We start from the raw sequence: 20,435 nt of genomic DNA on the forward strand, positions 1-20,435 counted from the left end.
ATACTGCTACCTTTCTTTCCGTTCATTGTAGTTCTACATGTAAGAAAACAACATGGATAGCACAGGTATGCAAGAAAATTTAAAAAACAAAAGTCTATCTATATATCTTACCTGAAGAATAGGGTGATTGTTGATGTATATGAAGCTAGCTCTTTGTTGATGCTGAAATGAGTGAATGGAGAGATCGACATAGGAGAGCATTTAAAGAGAATTGGTAGATGAGATCATGTTAGTGCAAGTGTATGAAAACAGTGGGGTAGTAGCTAAATTTTAGCTTAATGTGGATAATGATACCTATTAATAATAGAAAGAAAGATGCATTTAGTAAACATGCATAGACATAATTTAATGATGTGGTCATGGATGCTTGAGAACAAAATAATGTCTTACAGATAGAGAATTAGAATCATGAATGTGTGGTTTGTCATTGACGAAACATTAATTAATTAGCTAGCTACTTTTTGCTCAACATGGTTCCATCATCGTGCCTCCCAAAGCATGTGGAATAACAAGATAAACAGTATTTATATCTGGAATAAGTAAATTTGAAAACTTGAATATGATTCTACTGAAAAACACTAAAATTTTCAGCGTCCACCATTTATTTTACATGAAATAAGTTGCATGTAGTAAATCATACATATGTTGTAGTAAAAATGTTGAAGCCATACCATTCCTGATATCCGGCACATTTGAGCAAGCTCATGACAAAATCCTCTAGCCAAATTATCTTGCACATTCTTTGCAAAATTGATACACGTCCAGCTATTCACTGTCCCACCATTTACCATTTTCTACAAAGTTTAGAACAAGATACAAAGTAATAAGATGAGTTTAAATCATCCAAATGACAATCAATGCTCTTATACATGCAACAGATATATATATATATATATATATATATAAAAAGAGAGAGAGAGTATTCTTCAAAAATCTTGTGCCATAGTACACTAGTACACAGTTTTTCTTAGGAAATAATAGCATGTCATGATGTAACCACTAGTGATAGAAAGTAATGACTACGTTGATTTCTAAGATCTCAGCGGGAAGGTCAAGATACTTATTAAATCCTAACATGGGTTATCAGCAGCTAAATAGAAATGAAGACCCATTCATAATGGTAAATTAATCAAGCACCCCCTCCGAGATTATCATATTCGGAGCCCCTGGCACAACTTTGGTGCTTCGATTTGGAGAGAACCTCGAGGACCACAGCTACAAGAACGATGTAGCTCTTCGATTTGGGACAACCTTGAGGACCTCAACTTGCAACCTTAATCAAAAGGTCACGGTAAAGTTGGCGCAATGGTAAAGCTGCATATATTATATAATATATTGTGTGAAGAAGAATGTGAGCTTTGGCGCAACGGTAAAGTTGTTGTCATATTGTGACCAAAACGTGGCGGAAGTTTCGTGCACCGGACTGTCCTTTTATATTGTGTGAAGAAGAATCCAATTCAGAATAATGCCACAATCAAAAGATAAAGATTGCCAACTGCATTATACAAGGAAGAAAAGGGAGGAAAGAAGACGACCCATGCAGTAAAGATAAGCACTCTAAATCAGTGAAAACAAATGTACCTCCAATAGCCATCTTATCTATACAAATACTAAATAAGATTCCTGCAGTAGAAGATGGAGAAATGATGAGGGAAAAAACTTGAAACAGGTCTCCCATTTTCCTTCCTCACATGCACAAATCCAGCTTGAAGAGCTTGAAGGTCTAACCACGCATCATATAAGCACAAAGTAGCTTTTACTTGGGAGTGTATCATCGCCTAGATAAGCAGATAAATTTTTTAAAACACAAATTCAAATAGTCATTAAAAGATAATCACAGAGTTACAGACATGCTCAAGTGAAAAATTATTTTCTTTCCAGTAAATAATTTTACAAGTTTTCAGAAATTTTGCAGAAGTGATGTCTATTTTCACAACAAAAATACATGGGCGAAAAGAGGGAACCAAACATAAGAGAGGTTCATGCTGAATGACATTTAATAATAACCATACATGTCAGGGTAGTTCTCCCTTGTTAAATTAACATCATTTAGATATGGATAATCAAACCTGCAAAAGTAAAGTGCCATCATTGCATTTATTGGCAACCCTTGTAGTGACATAGAATGGGTCAGTGAAATGCACAGCAATGGTCCTGGTGCGGAGGGAAATAGGGTAAAGTAAAATTAGCTAATCTCAAAAAAATTGACATATTATGTACATGAGTAGAGAAGGAAAATTGCCTTTCAAATATTTGGTTTCGGAAAGCTCCAAATTCAAGTTTCAAGGCAATTGTTCTCATACCATCAACCATGTTCTGCCTGTGAGGGCTATCTGCACATGAAAACTGTTCGTGTGATATATTATCAGGTTTCCACAATGCTACTATATGGAAAGGAAATGACTGAACCTGCAGATATTGCTCTCGCCATCCTATCATCAATAGCATGAACTGGAAACCATAATGTTGTACTTGTGTCACTAGCCCAATTTGGCAATGCTATTTTACCATTTTCAATATAAAGTTGTTTAAGTTCTAGAGGATGAGCGTTATTCTCTGTAATAGTGTTGGAATCATGTGCATGAACTTTATCCTCCATTATTTTTGCATACTAATTAATATCAATTGTATGAGATTCATCAATCATCAACCCAAGACTAGTATCTATGCTTAAAAGAGAACCCTGAGAGAGTAGTTTATTGGCTTCAATATAAGTCCAAGCCATTGGAGTTCATTCATTAACAAAGCCGATGATACTGCAGCAGAAATATCCACTAGAGTTCTTGGCTTGAGCACCTGAAAGAAGACAGAATCCATGAGTTTTTCCACACTTATTGAAGTACAACATTATTGACTCTTTTTTTTTTTCTTTTCTTTTCCTTCCATTTTATACACTCTCAACTCAGTGGAAGCTGGCAACACTGTTTCATAGGGGATGCTAAATAACCAAAGAAAAGAAAACCTACTCTGAAATCCTAAATCCAAACAAAAATGTATACGAAAAATGCTGAGCTTAAGCAACCAAAACTTTTACCTTCAGAACATGTCTGGTTGGTTTCTCATAACTCATAAAATCATCATTATCTTGCGGCCCACCTTTTGTGAAAAGTTATGGGATCTAAACCTCAAGTTGCCAATCTGTCATGTAAGAACTCCAAGAACATAGAAACCTGGCTTTTATGGAGGCACATCAAGTTTGATGACTGATCCTGTCTGAGCGCTGAGTCGACGGACGCTGGGGACGTGGCACGCTCCGCTGTCTTCGACTGGTGGTGTAGATCTCCGGCGAACCTGCAAAGAAGTCGAGCCGGGAGGGGTTTCCAGCCGACGGCCCTCCGACGCTCAAGTCAGGCAACGAGAAATGTGAGAGGCAGCGTAACTGTGGCTACAGTGAAGATTGCGCATACCTTCGTCGACGTCTGGGGGTCCTTATATAGGACCCCGGGGAGGCGCAGACACGCTTCTCTATGCGTGCACGCTTCCCCAAACATACCTTAATGAGCCTCTGTCAGAAAAGTACCTCTGGTGTCATTCCACAATTATCCGAGCATATCCCGGATGTGACGGTGGAAGCTTCCACCGTATGATCCTGTGTACAGTTCGACCGCCAACCTTGCTGCCTGTCGGCGGCAGACGTCTCGAGGATAATGTTATCCCCTGTCTCCTTTGTCCTCTTGCTCTTCCTGTCTGTTCCAGGGCCGAGCGGTTCGACCGTTCGGCGGGCATATCACTTCTGAATCAGTCGTATGCTCGGATGAGATTGCTCCTGCTTGACTTTGTTGCCTTGTGCCCCGGCCGAACAAACAGCCCGCTCGGCCATGAAACCTTTTTACCTTGAGCATCGGAAACCCGACCCCTAGTCAGGTTGTCTTTTATTCGGCTTGGGGGATACCCGGCCGGTCGGCCATCTCATTCCGATCGGTCGGGTGACTGGCCGGCCCTCTCAGTCCGGTCGGTCGGGTCTCAGGGTTGAATCTCTTAACCTTTGACCTCCGCGTGTCATTGACCTTCCGCCGATGAGGGTCCCCTATCCTTATCACCGGATCACATGCCTCCCCATTAAGTCTAGTCGAAGGAGGCGCTAAGTCCGACTGACTGGACTGTCGGTCGGCCGGAGTGACACCGCTCTACCACTTTCTGGAATGTTCCTCCTCACGGCCGCTCGGCCTCTTACTGTCGTTGGCTTTGTTACCGTGTCGACGGTCAACGCTGATGCCTTTCGGAACTCCTCGGGATTCGTGCAAATCCTCTCCATTAAGACCGAGCACGCGCGCTCCGTGCTGTAATGGTGCTCATTAAATGCGCCCCTATGGCATGCCGCCACGTGGCGCCTCCGCTGGCGTCATCGTACGGCTCGGCGATGTGTCCGATGGGACATCGGCGGTTTGAAATGAACGGCCCGATGTGGGCCTCGGTTCCTGTGACCTGCATCCGACGGTCAAGGCCGATCGGGCCCGACCTTATAAAGCCGTCACCTTCTTCCTCCGCCACACTTTTGCCTTCGCGTGTCCCGCCGCCTTTCTTTAGTGCTTCAGCGTTCCGGCGACTCCGCTTCACTGTTTTCCGACGATTCCCCGCCGCCTTCCTTCGATCCCCAGCTTCTTCGTAACGTTCCTCCGCCTTTCCTCTCTGTTTTCCTCGTGTTTTTTGTCGAGTTCTTGTCTTCTGGTCATTGTCCCTTTCATCGTCTCCTTCCTTCTGTCGTGTGTCATTTTCTTGCCTTTTGCTTTCTTGCCCGATCGGACAAGGGCCAGTTCTTCCCGACCCGCATACCTCACTTTAGATCCCTGGTATACTACCATGGAGTCTCGCTTCGATCATCGTGACGCCGAGCCTTTGCTTGATGGTTATGATATTTCATCCGACTTTGAACTCATTCTACCCTCACCATCCGCTCGGCCTCACAAACCGCCGAGCGGAGCAATCTATTTTTTCCGCGACCAATTCACAGTCGGTCTGCGGTTTCCTCTCCACCCCTTCTTCGTCGACGTTTGCAATTTCTTTGGTCTTCCTCTCGTCCAATTAGTTCCCAATACTTTTCGCCTTTTGTGTGGAGTGGTGGTACTGTTCAAGATACACCGCATTCCTCTCTGCCCGAAATTTTTTTATTATTTTTATTATCCCAAGTAGTCCGAGCTGGGTACCTATCTGTTCCAAGCTCGGCCCGGTCTAGTCTTCTTTGATAAACTCCCCTCCTCCAATAAACACTGGAAGGAGTATTACTTTTATCTTCGTCTCCCCGAGCGGGCTCCCTTCCGAACCAAATGGCAGGTCGGACCGCCTACTTCTCCCGAGCTAAAAAGATTTAAGACCTGACCGGACTATCTCCAGGCCGTGAACATGCTTGTCGGTCTGAAGCTCGATATCAACAAGCTTCTGCCTGAAGGCGTGCTATATATATTCGGCCTGAGTCCGAGCCGAACTCCACTCCCGAGCAGCTTCAGTAAGAATTTCACTTGCGCATGTACTTTGAGTGCTAACTGATTTTCTTCTTTTTCCTTTCTAGCGAATATCGTCATGGAGTCCGTGATGCTCGGGATTTTGAAGAGGAAAGCTGAGGCGCTTGAGGCGGCAACCGCCAAGGAGATGGAGCAACTTGGCATCACCCCGGTCGGCTCTCACGAGGGTGAGAGCGAGACAAACGCGGAGGAGTCGGCCGCTCAGGCCTCCCCCGTGGAGGTGACGGGAGGCACTACGTCAAATAGGGAACCGACCGTTCAAGAAGAAGGCTTCGATCGGGAAAGTGAGCGCCCGCTCAAACAAAAAAGGCGCCGGACAGAGACACCGTTGCAATCGGCTACTTCTGCTGTTCGTGTATCCGAGCGAGCGGGATCCGATTCTCGTGGAAAAACTCCAATGGTGGAGGCATTATCCTCTGATCGGACTCCGTCTCAACTAAACTTGCCTGCCAACCCAATTGAGGCTGTGCCGGTCAGCACTCTTCCACCTGCCTCCCGCCGGGTCCAGCGCTCGGCTATTTTGTCCAAGTTCTCCGCCCTGGCCTCTGCTTCCTCTGCATCTACTCACACGACTCCCGGCTGGAGCCGCACCATCAGGGCCACCCTGCATCTTCCCACCGAGGAGCTTTTGCCTGAGTCTGATCAACCGACCGCGCTCGAGCATATGATCACCATGAAGGGGCCCCTCGTCGAGATGTGGGCCGATGCTCGGGCCCGTGTTGCGATGATTCTGCTTGGCAACCTAGCCAACAGCCAAATGCAGCAGGCCACTGGGGTAAGTGTGTTTTCTTCCGAAGTCCTTTACGCCATCTTTCCGATCGGCTATCAATACTCTTTTTTATGTCAGAGATGGATGGAGGAGATCGCTGTCGCCAATCGACTGGCTATGGTGGATGAAGAGCTGAAGAGGCTGAAGAGTTCAGATGGCCCGTCCTCCCAGGGCCCCTCATATGCCGAGCTGCAGAAAGAGCTCAAGAAGACCAAAGATTTGTTGGAGGCTGAGCAAAAGAAGACAGCCGACCAGGCCTATACTCTGGCCGAACTCGAAAAACAAGTCAAAAGTCTTGATCGGAAAATAAGCCTTGCCACCGATCGGAAGAAGACGACCATCGCCGATCTGGAGAAGAAGAACGTCGAGGCGCGGGGCTTGGAGCAACGAGTTAAAGAGTTGATGGAGCAGTTGGACGGCGAGAAGGCGGGCCGCTCGGGGGAGGCGACCAAACACAAGGACGAACTGAAGACCTTGCGGGAGGCTCTTGAAGCTTCCCAAGCTACCTTCAAGGAGTATCAAGAGGCCGAGCCAGGCCGGGTCGCAGCCTTGAGGCTGCAGCACATCCGCTCGAACGAATTTTCTGAGAAGGTCTGCGAGCGGATGTATACTGCCTTTGAGTTGGCCATTGCTGCCACGACGGACTATCTGAAGTCCAAGGGTCAGCTTCCCGACTCCGCTACCATCTCGGTCGAAGACTACGCAGCGCTCCTTTCTTCCATCCCGAAGACCGTTTATGATTTCCTTGAATAAAGTGTTTTTTGTAATCCTTCCGGCCGACTCTAATGGCCTGAATTTTAATGAAGATATGCCGTCCTTTTGTTAGCTTACTCTTTTCTCGTTAAATCGACAATACCTGTGTCTTCCGATCGGAGCGCGAACTACTGCCGTTTGCGTCCCCCACCTTTCCTTCTCGTTAATCGTCTCTCGTCCTGCCTTCCTAGCTCTCTAAAGGAATTTTTCACGAAGTATTTTCGATAACTGGGCCACTCGTCTGAACACACCCACCTCTTTAAATGGAGTTCCCGTTAGATGTTCGCGAAGTACCTTTTGTAATTTGACCTTTTGTAACTTGGCCAATCGTCCGCTCGGCTCACAGGCCGACCTTTTCAGTATCTTCTTGCCTATCGACCCGAACAGAAGTACGTTATTATTTTTCTTCTTGCCCCTAAGAACAAGGCTTGTCGATTGCTGGTGTTTATCACTGAGCCAAAGCCTGCCTAACTTGTCCCGTCAAACAAGACGGTATTCCGGCCGGAGGGTTTATAGTCGCCGGTTCGACTCTAAGATTTAACGTCGCTGCTTGACGGTTTTCAGGCCGGAGGGTTTATAGTCGCCGGTTCGACTCTAAGATTTAACGTCGCTGCTCGACGGTCTTCCGAGCGGAGGGTTTATAGTCGTCGGTTCGACTCTAAGATTTAACATCGTTGCTCGACGGTCTTCAGGCCGGAGGGTTTATAGTCGCCGGTTCGACTCTAAGATTTAACGTCGCTGCTCGACGGTCTTCAGGCCGGAGGGTTTATAGTCGCCGGTTTGACTCTAAGATTTAATATTGCTGCTCGACAGTCTTCAGGCCGGAGGGTTTATAGTCGCCGGTTTGACTCTAAGATTTAACGTCGCTGCTCGACGGTCTTCTGGCCGAAGGGTTTATAGTCGATGGTTTGACTCTAAGATTTAACGTCGCTGCTCGACGGTCTTCTGGCCGGAGGGTTTACAGTCGTCGGTTCGACTCTAAGATTTAACGTCGCTGCTCGATGGTATTCTGGCCGGAGGGTTTATAGTCGCCGGTTCGACTCTAAGATTTAACGTCGCTGCTCGACGGTCTTCAGGCCGGAGGGTTTATAGTCGCCGGTTCGACTCTAAGATTTAACGTCGCTGCTCGACGGTCTTCAGGCCGGAGAGTTTATAGTCGCCGGTTCGACTCTAAGATTTAACGTCGCTGCTCGATGGTCTTCTGGCCGGAGGGTTTATAGTCGCCGGTTTGACTCTAAGATTTAACTTCGCTGCTCGACGGTCTTCAGGCCGGAGGGTGTATAGTTGCCTTTTCGACTCTAAGATTTAACGTCGCTGCTCGACGGTCTTCTGGCCGGAGGGTTTATAGTCGCCGGTTTGACTCTAAGATTTAACGTCGCTGCTCGACGGTCTTCAGGCCGGAGGGTTTATAGTCGCCGGTTCGACTCTAAGATTTAACGTCGCTGCTCGACGGTCTTCAGGCCGGAGGGTTTATAGTCGCCGGTTCGACTCTAAGATTTAACGTCATTGTCTTCTTCTGGCCGGAGGGTTTATAGTCGCCGGTTCGACTCTAAGATTTAACGTCGCTGCTCGACGGTCTTCAGGCCGGAGGGTTTATAGTCGTCGGTTCGACTCTAAGATTTAACGTCGCTGCTCGACGGTCTTCTGACCGGAGGGTTTATAGTCGCCGGTTCGACTCTAAGATTTAACGTCGTTGCTCGACGGTCTTCTGGCCGGAGGGTTTATAGTCGCCGGTTCGACTCTAAGATTTAACGTCGCTGCTCGACGGTCTTCTGGCCGGAGGGTTTATAGTCGCCAGTTCGACTCTAAGATTTAACGTCACTGCTCGACGGTCTTCTGGCCGGAAGGTTTATAGTCGCCGGTTCGACTCTAAGATTTAACGTTGCTGCTCGACGGTCTTCAGGCCGGAGGATTTATAGTCGCCGGTTCGACTCTAAGATTTAACGTCGCTGCTCGACGGTCTTCGACATCAAGCCCGTGGCTCGGATAATATACGCCCGGCCGAACGTCACGGGGTCTTCGACATCGAGCCCGTGGCTCGGATAATATACGCCCGGTCGAACGGCACGGGGTCTTCGACATTGAGCCCGTGGATCGGATAATATACGCCCGGCCGAACGGCACGGGGTCTTCCCTCGCGCTCATGCAGCTACCCGCTTGGCGCACAATGCTCATGCCTTTGCTTTGTTCTTATAATTTTCATTCCTGTAGCCAAAGTATACAGCCGAACGGAATATTCATGAAATATATTACATCGGCGCACCTTTCATCCGGCCCGATAGGGCTGGAGGTGGTTTGTACTCCATGGCCTATCCAGCCGCCGTCCATCTTCATCCTCCAAGTAGTAGGCTCCCGATCGGAGATTCTCGACGACTTTGAAGGGTCCTGCCCAGGGAGCTACGTCCCCGACCGGCTTCACTTTCTTCCAGACCAAGTCACCCACTTGGAATGCTCGGGGAATCACGCGGCGGTTGTAGTTCTGCTTCATTCTCTGCCTGTAGGCCATCAGCCGGACGGACGCTTTGGCTCGCTCTTCGTCGATCAAGTCCAATTCTAACTGCCTCTGCTCGGAATTATTCTCGTCGTAGTTCTGGATCCGGATGGACTCTACGCCGACTTTGACTGGGACGACCGCCTCGCCTCCATACACCAGGTGGAACGGTGTTACTTCCATTCCCTCCTTGGGGGTCGTGCGGATGGCCCATAGGACTCCCGGCAGCTCGTCCACCTAGCTTCCTCCCATGTGGTCGAGTCGAGCCCGAAGAATTCGGAGGATCTCCCGGTTGGCTACTTCGGCTTGACCGTTACTTTGGGGATACGCTACAGACGTGAAGTGCTGCTCAATGTCATATCCATCGCACCATTCCTTGAGCTGCTTTCTGACGAACTGTCGCCCGTTGTCCGACACGAGCCGACGCAGAATGCCGAACCGACAGATGATGTGTTGCCAGATGAATTTCTTGACCATCTGTCGGTTATCTTGGCCAATGGCTCAGCCTCCACCCACTTGGAGAAGTAGTCGACTGCCACCAATAGGAACCTCCGTTGTCCGGTCGCCATAGAGAACGGTCCCACGATGTCCATGCCCCACTGGTCGAACGGGTAGGACACTGTGGACGCTTTCATTTCCTCCGTCGGCTTATGAGAGAAAGTGTGGTACTTCTGACAAGAAACGCATGTTGCGACGGTCCGAGCGGCATCCTCGTGTAGAGTTGGCCAGAAGTATCCGGCCAGCAGGATCTTCCTAGCCAAAGACCGGCCGCTCGAATGATCTCCGCAAGATCCTTGGTGTACCTCCTGGAGAATGTACTCGGCGTTTTCCGAACTGACACACTTCAGCAGAGGTCGGGAGAACGTATTTTTGTAAAGTTGATCCCCGATGAGCGTGAACCGGCCGGCTCTCCTCCTTAGTAGCTGGGCCTCATCCCGATCGGACGGCGTGGCCCCTGAGCGCAGAAACTCCATGATGGCTGTTCTCCAATCGCTCGGGAATGTGAGGCCCTCCATCCGATCCACGTGTGCCACCAAGGATACTTGCTCGATTGGTTGCTGGATGACGACCGGCGATATCGAGCTTGCAAGCTTGGCTAATTCATCTGCCGTCTGGTTCTCCGTTCGGGGTATCTTCTAGACCACCACCTCGGTGAAGCTAGTCTTGAGTTTTTCAAAGGCCTCCGCGTACAACTTGAGTCTTGCATTGTTTATCTCAAAGGCGCCCATGAGTTGTTGAGCGGCTAGCTAGGAATCCGAGTGGATCACCACACGGCTGGCTCCAACATGCCGTGCGGCCTGCCTCCCACAGACGGCGCCAATTTGATCCTGTCCGAGCGCTGAGTCGACGGACGCTGGGGACGTAGCACGCTCCGCTGTCTTTGACTGGTGGTGTAGATCTCCGGCGAACCTGCAAAGAAGCCGAGTCGGGAGGGGTTTCCCGGTGACGGCCCTCCGACGCTCAAGTCAGGCAACGAGAAATGAGAGAGGCAGCGTAACTGTGGCTATAGTAAAAATTACGCATACCTTCGTCGACGTGTGGGGGTCCTTATATAGGACCCCGGGGAGGCGCGGACACACTTCTCTATGCATGCACGCTTCCCCAAACATACCTTAACAAGCCCCTATCAGAAAAGTACCTCTGGCGCCATTCCGCAATCGTCCGAGCATATCCCGAATGTGACGGTGGAAGCTTCCACCGTATGATCCTATGTACGGCTCGGCCGCCAACCTTGCTGCCTGTCGGCAGCAGACGTCTCGAGGATGATGTTATCCCCTGTCTCCTTTGTCCTCTTGTGCTTCCTGTCTGTTCCAGGGCCGAGTGGTTCGACCGCTCGGCGGGCATATCACTTCTGCCTCAGTCGTATGCTCGGATGAGATTACTCCTGCCTGACTTTGTTGCCTTGTGCCCCGGCCGAACAGATAGCTCGCTCGGCCATGAAACCTTTTTACCTTGAGCATCGCAAATCCGACCCCTAGTCGGATTGTCTTTTATTCGTCTTGGGGGATACCCGGCCGGTCGGCCATCTCATTCCGATCGGTTGGGTGACCGGTCGGCCCTCTCAGTCCGGTCGGTCAGGTCTCAGGATTGAATCTCTTAACTTTTGACCTCCACGTATCATTGACCTTCCGCCGATAAGGGTCACCGTCTTTATCACCGAATCAATGACATTCCTACCAGGTTTGAGAATATGAGCATCTGAACTTTTTATGCATAAGACAAAATGTCAATTTAGGAATCTGCAATCTTTATTGTCTATATAAGATGCAGTTATTTTCATAAAAAAAAAAAAGAAAAGAAAAATTCAAAACATGAAAACAAAATACAAAGTGTCTGGCCAGTGCTAATAAAAATATCTTGACATATTCTTCATTTAATCCAGTGTAAAGACACATACAAGATTTAATGTCCACGTGAAAAATACTATATTGAATGATAGATAAACTAAATGAACCAGAGACGAAATTATGGTATGCGATCATGGATAAAACATTAAAAAGATAAAATAAAACATAATGAAAAATTTGTAACTAGCTTATTGCACAATGTTCATTGTACTACAAGATAGTAGGCAAATCTTGACACCTTGATCTGTATTAAGAGTATTTGTAAGTGTCAAGCTAAGAGACTCCAAAGTAATATCATCAGGAAAACCACTCCAAATAGTTACTGAAAGTGTACCGGGGTCCCCATCACATAACTGAAGTGGTGGACCCGGATTGCCTGAAAATGTGATCAGCAATGAAACATCAAAGGGTACTGGATGTTTCATTTTACTATGTGCAAGACGAACAACCTCTAACTGAAAAGCTTGTCGTTCTTTAGCCAAGAATAAACCATCCTCCAGAGACAACAAGCGAACACAAGATGAGAGGTTTCCAGCTTGGTCATTAAGTATCTTCTGACACTCTGCAAGGTTTGGCAAGACTTCAGCTAAGATACATACCATCTTCAGTATCCAAGGGCACAGAGGTGTTGCTCATGGTCGTGTAGAGCTCGAAAGCATTGAGGATTGGCGGAGATGTATTTTGTCGCTTAGGGTTCAGGAAGGCATTTAGGTTCAGGAAGGAAAACGCGAAAGGAGGAAACACAAACACATTTAGGCAGCGTAGAGGGGTTAGGTAAAGAGGGGTTTGCCGGTGGGGTTCGCTAGTGAAGAGAGGGAAAGAAACGTAGATGGAGATCATAAGTTCGATGGAAATGTTTAGGGATCGAGAAGGTATGGAGGGATGCGGGGGCAAAAAATTTTGGGGAGAGGGAAAGAAAGAACACGGCGGTAAAAAATGGCGAAGTGGAAAAGCGGCGAAGGAAAAAAAACACACATAGACAACAGTTTTCAAAAACTGTTGTCGTAGCCTTTAAAAACCGTTGTTGTAGCCCCCCAAAAAATATAAATAGACAACGGTTTTTAAAAACCGTTGTCGTAGGACAAAAAAACTGCTAAAAGACAACGGTTTTTGTTAAAACCGTTGTTAAAAGGCAAAAAAACAATGATTTAGCATAAAACTTGTCGTTTGAGTGTTGTTGAATAAGGATTTTCTTGTAGTGCGTATACAAATTCAATCATTTGTAAGAGGAGGTTTTACCCATTAATTTTATTTTGTCAACCTAACTTTATGACAAATAAAATTACCTCAAATAACATGAATTTTGTATGCCATAATAGTGTAGACGTATACAAATTTAATAATTTGTAAAAGGGGGTTTTACCTAGCTTTATGACAAATTAATAGTTGGTTTTTCTTCGGTCATACAAATAATAGCAATGACTCCGATGGGGAGGATACTATTAAATGTGTCTGTGTATACCATTACTTGATACTAAGTCCACTAAATAGAATTGTGCCCCTTCAGATGGAGAAGATCACACACATTCTAAATAATTTCCTATAATGTGAAAAATGACTTTTTACTTCACCACAATTTACTTCGTCAATTTAAATATACGAAGTAAAAGTGTATAAGCAACTTCGCTGCAAAAACCGACGAAGTATATACAAATATAGACTTCGCAGATTTAAAAATACGGGCTTCGCTTTAAACTGAAATAAGCTATTACTTCGGAAATTTGTTAAATACCGAAGTAGTAACGTCGTGAATACATTTTTTAGTGTTTACTCCGAAGTAATAGTACAAAGAGTTAACTTTTATTTTTACAAAGAGACTCTGACCACTTTTATTTCCTCCCACTTCCTTTCGTTTTCTTGGGTTAGGGCTTCCGATGCTCCTCTTCCAAAATTGAGTTGTTAGACCTCCTCTTCCTTCCCATTCATTTCAGTCCTCTCCGTTCCCCCTCGTTAGGGCTTCCGATTTGGAGTCTTAGGCAACAGAGACGAAGGTTTGCAGCAGTCAGCCAAAATAAGGTTTGGCAACTTGAACTTTCTTACGCAGGGTTTAGGTTGCAAGTGTTTGAGATATACTGTATGTTTTCAATTTGACAGAGCTGGCGGAAGGCTGAGGTCCAGGTTTCTTTCCTTCGATTTCTTTTTCTTATTCTTCTTCTTTTTCTCCTCCTTTATTTTGCAAAATCATGTTTTAGACGGTCTCCAATTTGTTGTAGGTTTGGTGCTATTCTTCTAACAAAGACAAGTGTTTGGAAATTTTTTTTGCTTTTTTTTTTCAGTCTCTATGTTTACGAGGTCATTACCTAAATGGCTGATTCATGATGCTTTCTTGGAGTAGATAATTCTGTTTTCGGTTGTTCTTTATTTGGTTTGTTGTTCTGGATGATGTATTGTGGGATTGATTTCTGTTGTGAAAGTTTATACCAATTAAAATTGTTGGTTTTTGATGTAGAAGAATGTATTTCAGCTGCACAAATATAGATTTTTATTGAGCACTGACTATACTTCATGAGATTTATGAGTCATCCCATACTTTCGTTCTTTATATATCCACATATTGTACAAAATACGCATTATTTTTCTTCATGATGAGTAGAAAATATTGACAGCTGTTGGAATGAGTATAAAATACGGAACTGTGCTCGATATGAATTTGACTACCTTTTTGCAGTCTTACTCTAACTTTTGCTTAACATATATGTAGTATCTTTAGGTTTTGATCAAAGAACACATTAAGCTAGCGGTAAATAATTTTAGCACGATAATTCTGAAGAAGTTTCTTGGGATTCTGTTGTACTATAATGGATAAATCCTGGATTTACTTAGATAGGAGGTCCAAAGAGTATGAGGAGGGTGTGGAACAATTCATTAGAAGTTGTTTGCAGAATCCACATATCGACCCCAATTTAATTCATTGTCCTTGTTGCAAATGTATGAATCTTAAAAAGGGAGCGGTTATGTGGATTCGGGAGCATCTTTACTTCAATGGTTTCAATAAAAATTTTTTGAATTGGATTTGGCATGGCGAGGCTACGGAGAAGGATAGATTAAATTGGAGTGTCAACCAAGAGCCAATTGATAATTGTCATGATGGATTTGAAACTGTTAATTTGTGTGAGGCAGCGTATGATAACCATACAGAAAATCCAGAAGCATTTATGAAGTTTTTGGAGGAAGCAGAGAAGCCACTGTATAAGGGATGCAAACGTTACACAAAGTTGAGTGCACTTGTAAAACTATACAATACCAAAGCAAGGCATGGGATGAGTGATGCTCTATTTTCATATCTACTAGCAGATTTTGGGGACATGCTGCCAGATAACCACAATCTGCCATCGTCAATTTATGAAGCAAAGAAGACGTTGAGTTGTTTGGCTTTGAGTCATGAAAAGATTCATGCTTGTTCCAATGATTGCATCCTTTATAGGAAACAATATAAAGACTACGTAAGCTGCCCGAAATGTGGCTTATCAAGATGGAAGCTAACCAAGAAAAATGTTGAGAAGAAAGGTGTTCCGGCCAAAGTGGTTTGGTATTTCCCTCCCATACCAAGATTTAAGCGCATGTTTAAATCTTTAGAAACTTCCAGAAATTTAACATGGCATGCAGATAGCACAAGAGTTGTTGGTCAGTTACGCCATCCAGTTGATTCACCGTCATGGAAATTGGTGGATCATATGTGGCCCGACTTTGGAAGTGAGGCAAGAAATATTCGCCTGGCACTTGCAGCCGATGGAATTAATCCTCACAGCAATCTTAGTAGTCGCTACAGCTGCTGGCCAATCATGCTGGCCACATATAATTTGCCTCCAGACATGTGCATGAAAAGGAAATTCATCATGCTAACAATGCTCATTTCAGGGCCGAAACAACCTGGAAACGATATCGACGTCTACCTTGAGGTTCTGGTTGATTATTTGAAGCTGTTGTGGGAAGGAGTTGATGGAGTTTATGATGCTTATCGAAGGGAGGTTTTCACTCTTAAAGCAGTTCTTTTATGGACCATCAACGACTTTCCTGCATATGGTAACCTTAGTGGATGTACTACACATGGTTATTACGCATGTCCAATATGTGGTGAGGATACTTATGCAAAGCACTTACAAAATGGGAAGAAAATGTCATTTGCTGGGCATAGACGATTCCTACCACGATTTCATCCATATCGGAGGCAAATAATGGAGTTTAATGGCATGGAAGAACTTGGTGAAGCAGGTAGACCATTATCTGGAATTAAGTTGTTTGACAAGCTTTCAGACATAACATGTGAGTTTGGAAAGAAAACAAGTGTGAAGGGGAAAATAAGGAAAAAAGCAAAGGAGAATATTGTGGAAGACATTGAAGAAGAAAAGTATGTTGGAGCTACAAATTTCAGTAAATGTTGGAAGAAGAAGTCAATTTTTTTCAATCTTCCATACTGGAAATACCTACATGTTAGGCATTGTCTCGATGTTATGCACATTGAGAAAAACGTTTTCGAGTTTCTGATTAATAATTTGATGAACATGAAGGGAAAAACCAAGGACAATGTGGCAACTAGGTTGGACATGGTTCAGATGGGAATTAGGCCTCAATTGGCTCCTAAAATTGGTGAGAAAAGAACATATCTACCTCCTACAGCATGCTCATTCACAAAAAATGAGAGATTACAAGTATGTAGGTCATTAATGGATATAAAAGTTCCGGAAGGTTTCTCATCAAACATGAAGAATCTTGTCTGCATGGATGAGATGAAGCTGAGTAGCTTGAAATCACATGATTCTCATGTTATAATGCAGCACTTCCTGCCAATAGTTATACGTAATTCTCTGCCAAAATATGTTAGATATGCTGCCATAAGATTATGCTTGTTCTTTAAAGATATTTGTTGCAAGATTATCGATGTAGCCAAGTTAGATAAGTTGCAATCTGACTTGATCGTTACACTCTGCTTATTGGAGTAGTATTTCCCCCCTTCTTTCTTCGATATCATGCTCCACTTAACAGTTCATCTTGTTCGTGAAGTCCAATTATGTGGACCAGTCTACTTCAGATGGATGTACCCATTTGAAAGATGCATGAAGGTGTTGAAAAGTTACGTAGGCAGTCGAAAATATCCGGAAGATTGCATTGTTCGGAGATATGGAGCAGAAGAAGCAGTTGAATTTTGTTCAGAATATCTCAATGACCTTGATCCTGTTGGGGTCCCTAAATCACTACGTGACTCAAACGCAAGCATTCCTGGATTCTTAGCAAACAATTCATCAATCATCGTCCAACAAATTGATCTCCAACAAGCACACTTGACTATTCTAGAAAATACAGAAGAAATATCTCCATACATTATGTAAGTGTACTGCATAACTAATAATTATATGTACTTGGCAGTCCATATGTATTCATGAAAATAAAACTTTAGAACTTTACTTCTTCAGTGCACACAAATCCTTCTTGAAGACAATGTTTCCCAAGAAACAGAAAGATGCAAGGTGGATACAAGATGCTCATAATAAGAGGTTCATTGACTGGTTTCGTGCAAAGGTGATGTAGAAGATGCTAACATACAATATTTGTTAATCATTGTTTTGATCACACTAATTAATAGGAATGCATGTCAGGTGGCTGCTGAAATCGATAGTTGCAATGGTGGAATGACATCGTCATTGAGATGGCTGGCCCATGGACCACGTGTGCGAGTCTTAAAGTGTGATAGCTATGTCATAAATGGCAATTTATACCAAACAAAAGAGCGGGATGATGAGAAAGTTTGTCAAAACAGTGGTGTTTCTCTACTTGCCAACACGATGCTTGTTTGTAGTGCCAAAGATAAGAATCCCGTGTTAGAGAATGTGACTTTTTATGGAGTTATTGAAGAGATATGGGAACTAGACTATCATCAATTTCAAGTTCCTCTTTTCAAGTGCGCATGGGTATCAAATGACAAAGGAATACAATACAATGATGAATGTGGCTTCACCTTAGTTAATCTGAACAAACGAGGCCACTAGAAGGATAAATTTGTGCTTGCAAGTCAAGTTAGACAAGTATTTTATGTTGCTGACCCACTGAACAAAGGGTGGTCAATAGTGCTTCCAGTTCCAAATAGATGTTACGAGGGAGAAGAGAATCTTTGGACCAGAATTCCCGAAGCTCGACCAATTGATAATGTTGATATTCATTGTATTCCTACACATGAAGGATACTTTAGATCTTCTAAAGAGGGTTTCTTTGTAACAAACAAGAAAAAATGATGTTTTCCACTTTTATGTCATCTGCATTAATATTTATTGTTTTTACTAGTATTATTTTTACTTGTTCGTATGTGTTAATGTTATTATTTGTATCACGTCTTCTTTTATTATATTGTCACTGTAGACTTTATATACCGTTATCTCATCATTTATTTTCCTATATGCAGGGAAAAGAAAAATGCATCCTAAAAAACAGCGAAAAATAGTAAAATATGATGAGCCACGTGTAGTTGAGGACATCGAACTACACCAAGATGCTGATGGGTTAGCCGCTGCAGAGCTACGAGGAGAGACTGAAATAGAAGAATCTTCTATTACTGGGCAGAAGAAGACTCGGGGGCCTACATCAATGTGCAGACTTATTGCTGCTGCAAGATGGGGAAAAAAGTCGACGATTGAATATGATGACATGAGACGACCTGTGTACAATAAAAATGGGAAGGCACTACAATCTTTCATAGGCTATGTTGTTAGATCCATGGTGCCAATTAACATAAAGTCATGGCCCACTGTTCCAGAGAACATGAAACAGAAAGTGTGGAAAGAAATATCGGTGAGTATAATCCAATAATACACTTCCTTATGAGATTGCTTATGTTTTTTTTTCATTGTGATATTTTCAATATACAAACTGATAGCAATTACTGCTGTGTGTTACAGAATGTCTTCGACTTAGCACCTCAAAGCGAGGCGGCAGTGATGAGTTCAGCAGGCCAGAAATGGAGAGACTTCAAAAACAAACTCAACAGTAGGTTTGTCTGGACATATAGAGATAATCCTGAAAAATTGAGGTCACCACCGGAGCAGTATCAGATCTCATCTGCAATTTGGAAAACTTTTGTCGATGAGAGGCTACATCCATCTTGGGAGGTACTTGATGATATTATCATGTTATATTTAAATTATTATATGCACCAAGTTTTAAAACATTTAGGGCATTTAATTAACAAAATGAAGTTCTGTACAGCAGGAATATATATAATAATTAAGTTCATGTACAGCAGGAGTATATATAATAAGTTCATCATACTCCATCCTATTGTTTTTAAATTCTAGCCATTCTTCTATAAATTTACTTTTTTTTTACGTGACATAGGTCACTCATGAAAAACAAAAGGAACGGGCGAGCAATTGCAAGTATCATCACAAAATGCCTCGCAAGGGTTACATTGGATTAGAGACTGAATAGGTAATCCATGGAATATTATATTATCCTTTTCATGTAGTACGTCATGTTTTAAATGATCATTTTTTGGAATTGTAGAGGCAGAGAAAAATATTCAGGGAGGATGAGGAAGTTGATAGGTCATTCCTTTGGCGTAAGGCCCGCGAGGACAAATATGGAAACATCACAAATACAGAGACTGCTGAAGTTGCTGAAAAAATTGTATTATTTTAGTTTTATTTCAATTTCATTCATAATAAGTGAAAAAAGTGTCTTCATTGGATATTTAATGTTACCTCCATATTTTTAGGACAATTTGTTGGACAAAAAAAAAGAGGGGAGAGTTCATATCTTCTAGAAGCAATGACGTATTAACTACTGCATTAGGGAGCCAAGAACATTATGGAAGGGTTAGAGGTGTAGGGGGATTTGTGAAGCCCCAAGTCTACTTCAAAACTCCAAGGAAGAAGGAGTTTGTGTCAAAGGCTTTGGCTGAAAACTTCAAAGAGCAAGCGGAGGAAACAAAGAGTTTGAAAGCTGAAGTTGAAAAACTCAAGGCTCTTCTTGCTCGATTTATGCCAGAAATAAGTGATCGAGTTTCTGAACGTGTAGCATCTAACAAGTCATCGCACATGGCAGTTCAAAGATTGGAAGATGATGTCGAAGTTTTTGAATGCGACAATTCATTCAATGAGGTTTTGTATTATATTTGGTACATTAAATTTGTTTCCTAGCTTCAGATATTAAAAGATAATATCTTATTGTTCAGGGGAAAAAATGTCATTTGGCTCTGAAGAATAAGGGGAATGTGGTGGCATATGGCACGATAGTATCCGACGGAGGCCCAAATGTTATGCTGCACAATGCTCCACTTGGGGAAGGCAACTTAAAGGTGTCTGTTGATGTTGTTTTACAGGAGGAAGCGGAGCTTCCAATTCCACTTAAGTTGGGACCAACAGTAATGGTAGATGCTGTTGGAACTGTGGTTGGCTGGCCAAAAGAGTTGATGATATTTCCGACGATAAAGGTATTTTCAGTTCACTTTTCTGTTGCTATAGTTATATATTTTGCTACAATTATTTAAAATTACAGAAAAAGGAGAAACCTGCACCACCATTTGCTATTTTGGAGGTTCCTGATGAGACAAATAAATTCAAGGAAGTTGAAAGTGCTCTACCAATGCCATGCAAGTTTTTGTATTCTTATGTTGTTAGACTGATGAC

The 20,435-nt window shown here is 43.8% G+C and overlaps 1 pseudogene; it reads right to left on the bottom strand.

The window, feature by feature from the left end:
• Positions 1-765: 765 nt before the first annotated feature.
• On the bottom strand, positions 766-12,422 carry LOC122041094 (annotated as a pseudogene).
• Positions 12,423-20,435: the final 8,013 nt, after the last annotated feature.

Source organism: Zingiber officinale, chromosome 1B (genome assembly GCF_018446385.1).
Source record: "Zingiber officinale cultivar Zhangliang chromosome 1B, Zo_v1.1, whole genome shotgun sequence".
In the NCBI taxonomy this organism is placed as follows: Eukaryota; Viridiplantae; Streptophyta; class Magnoliopsida; order Zingiberales; family Zingiberaceae; genus Zingiber; species Zingiber officinale.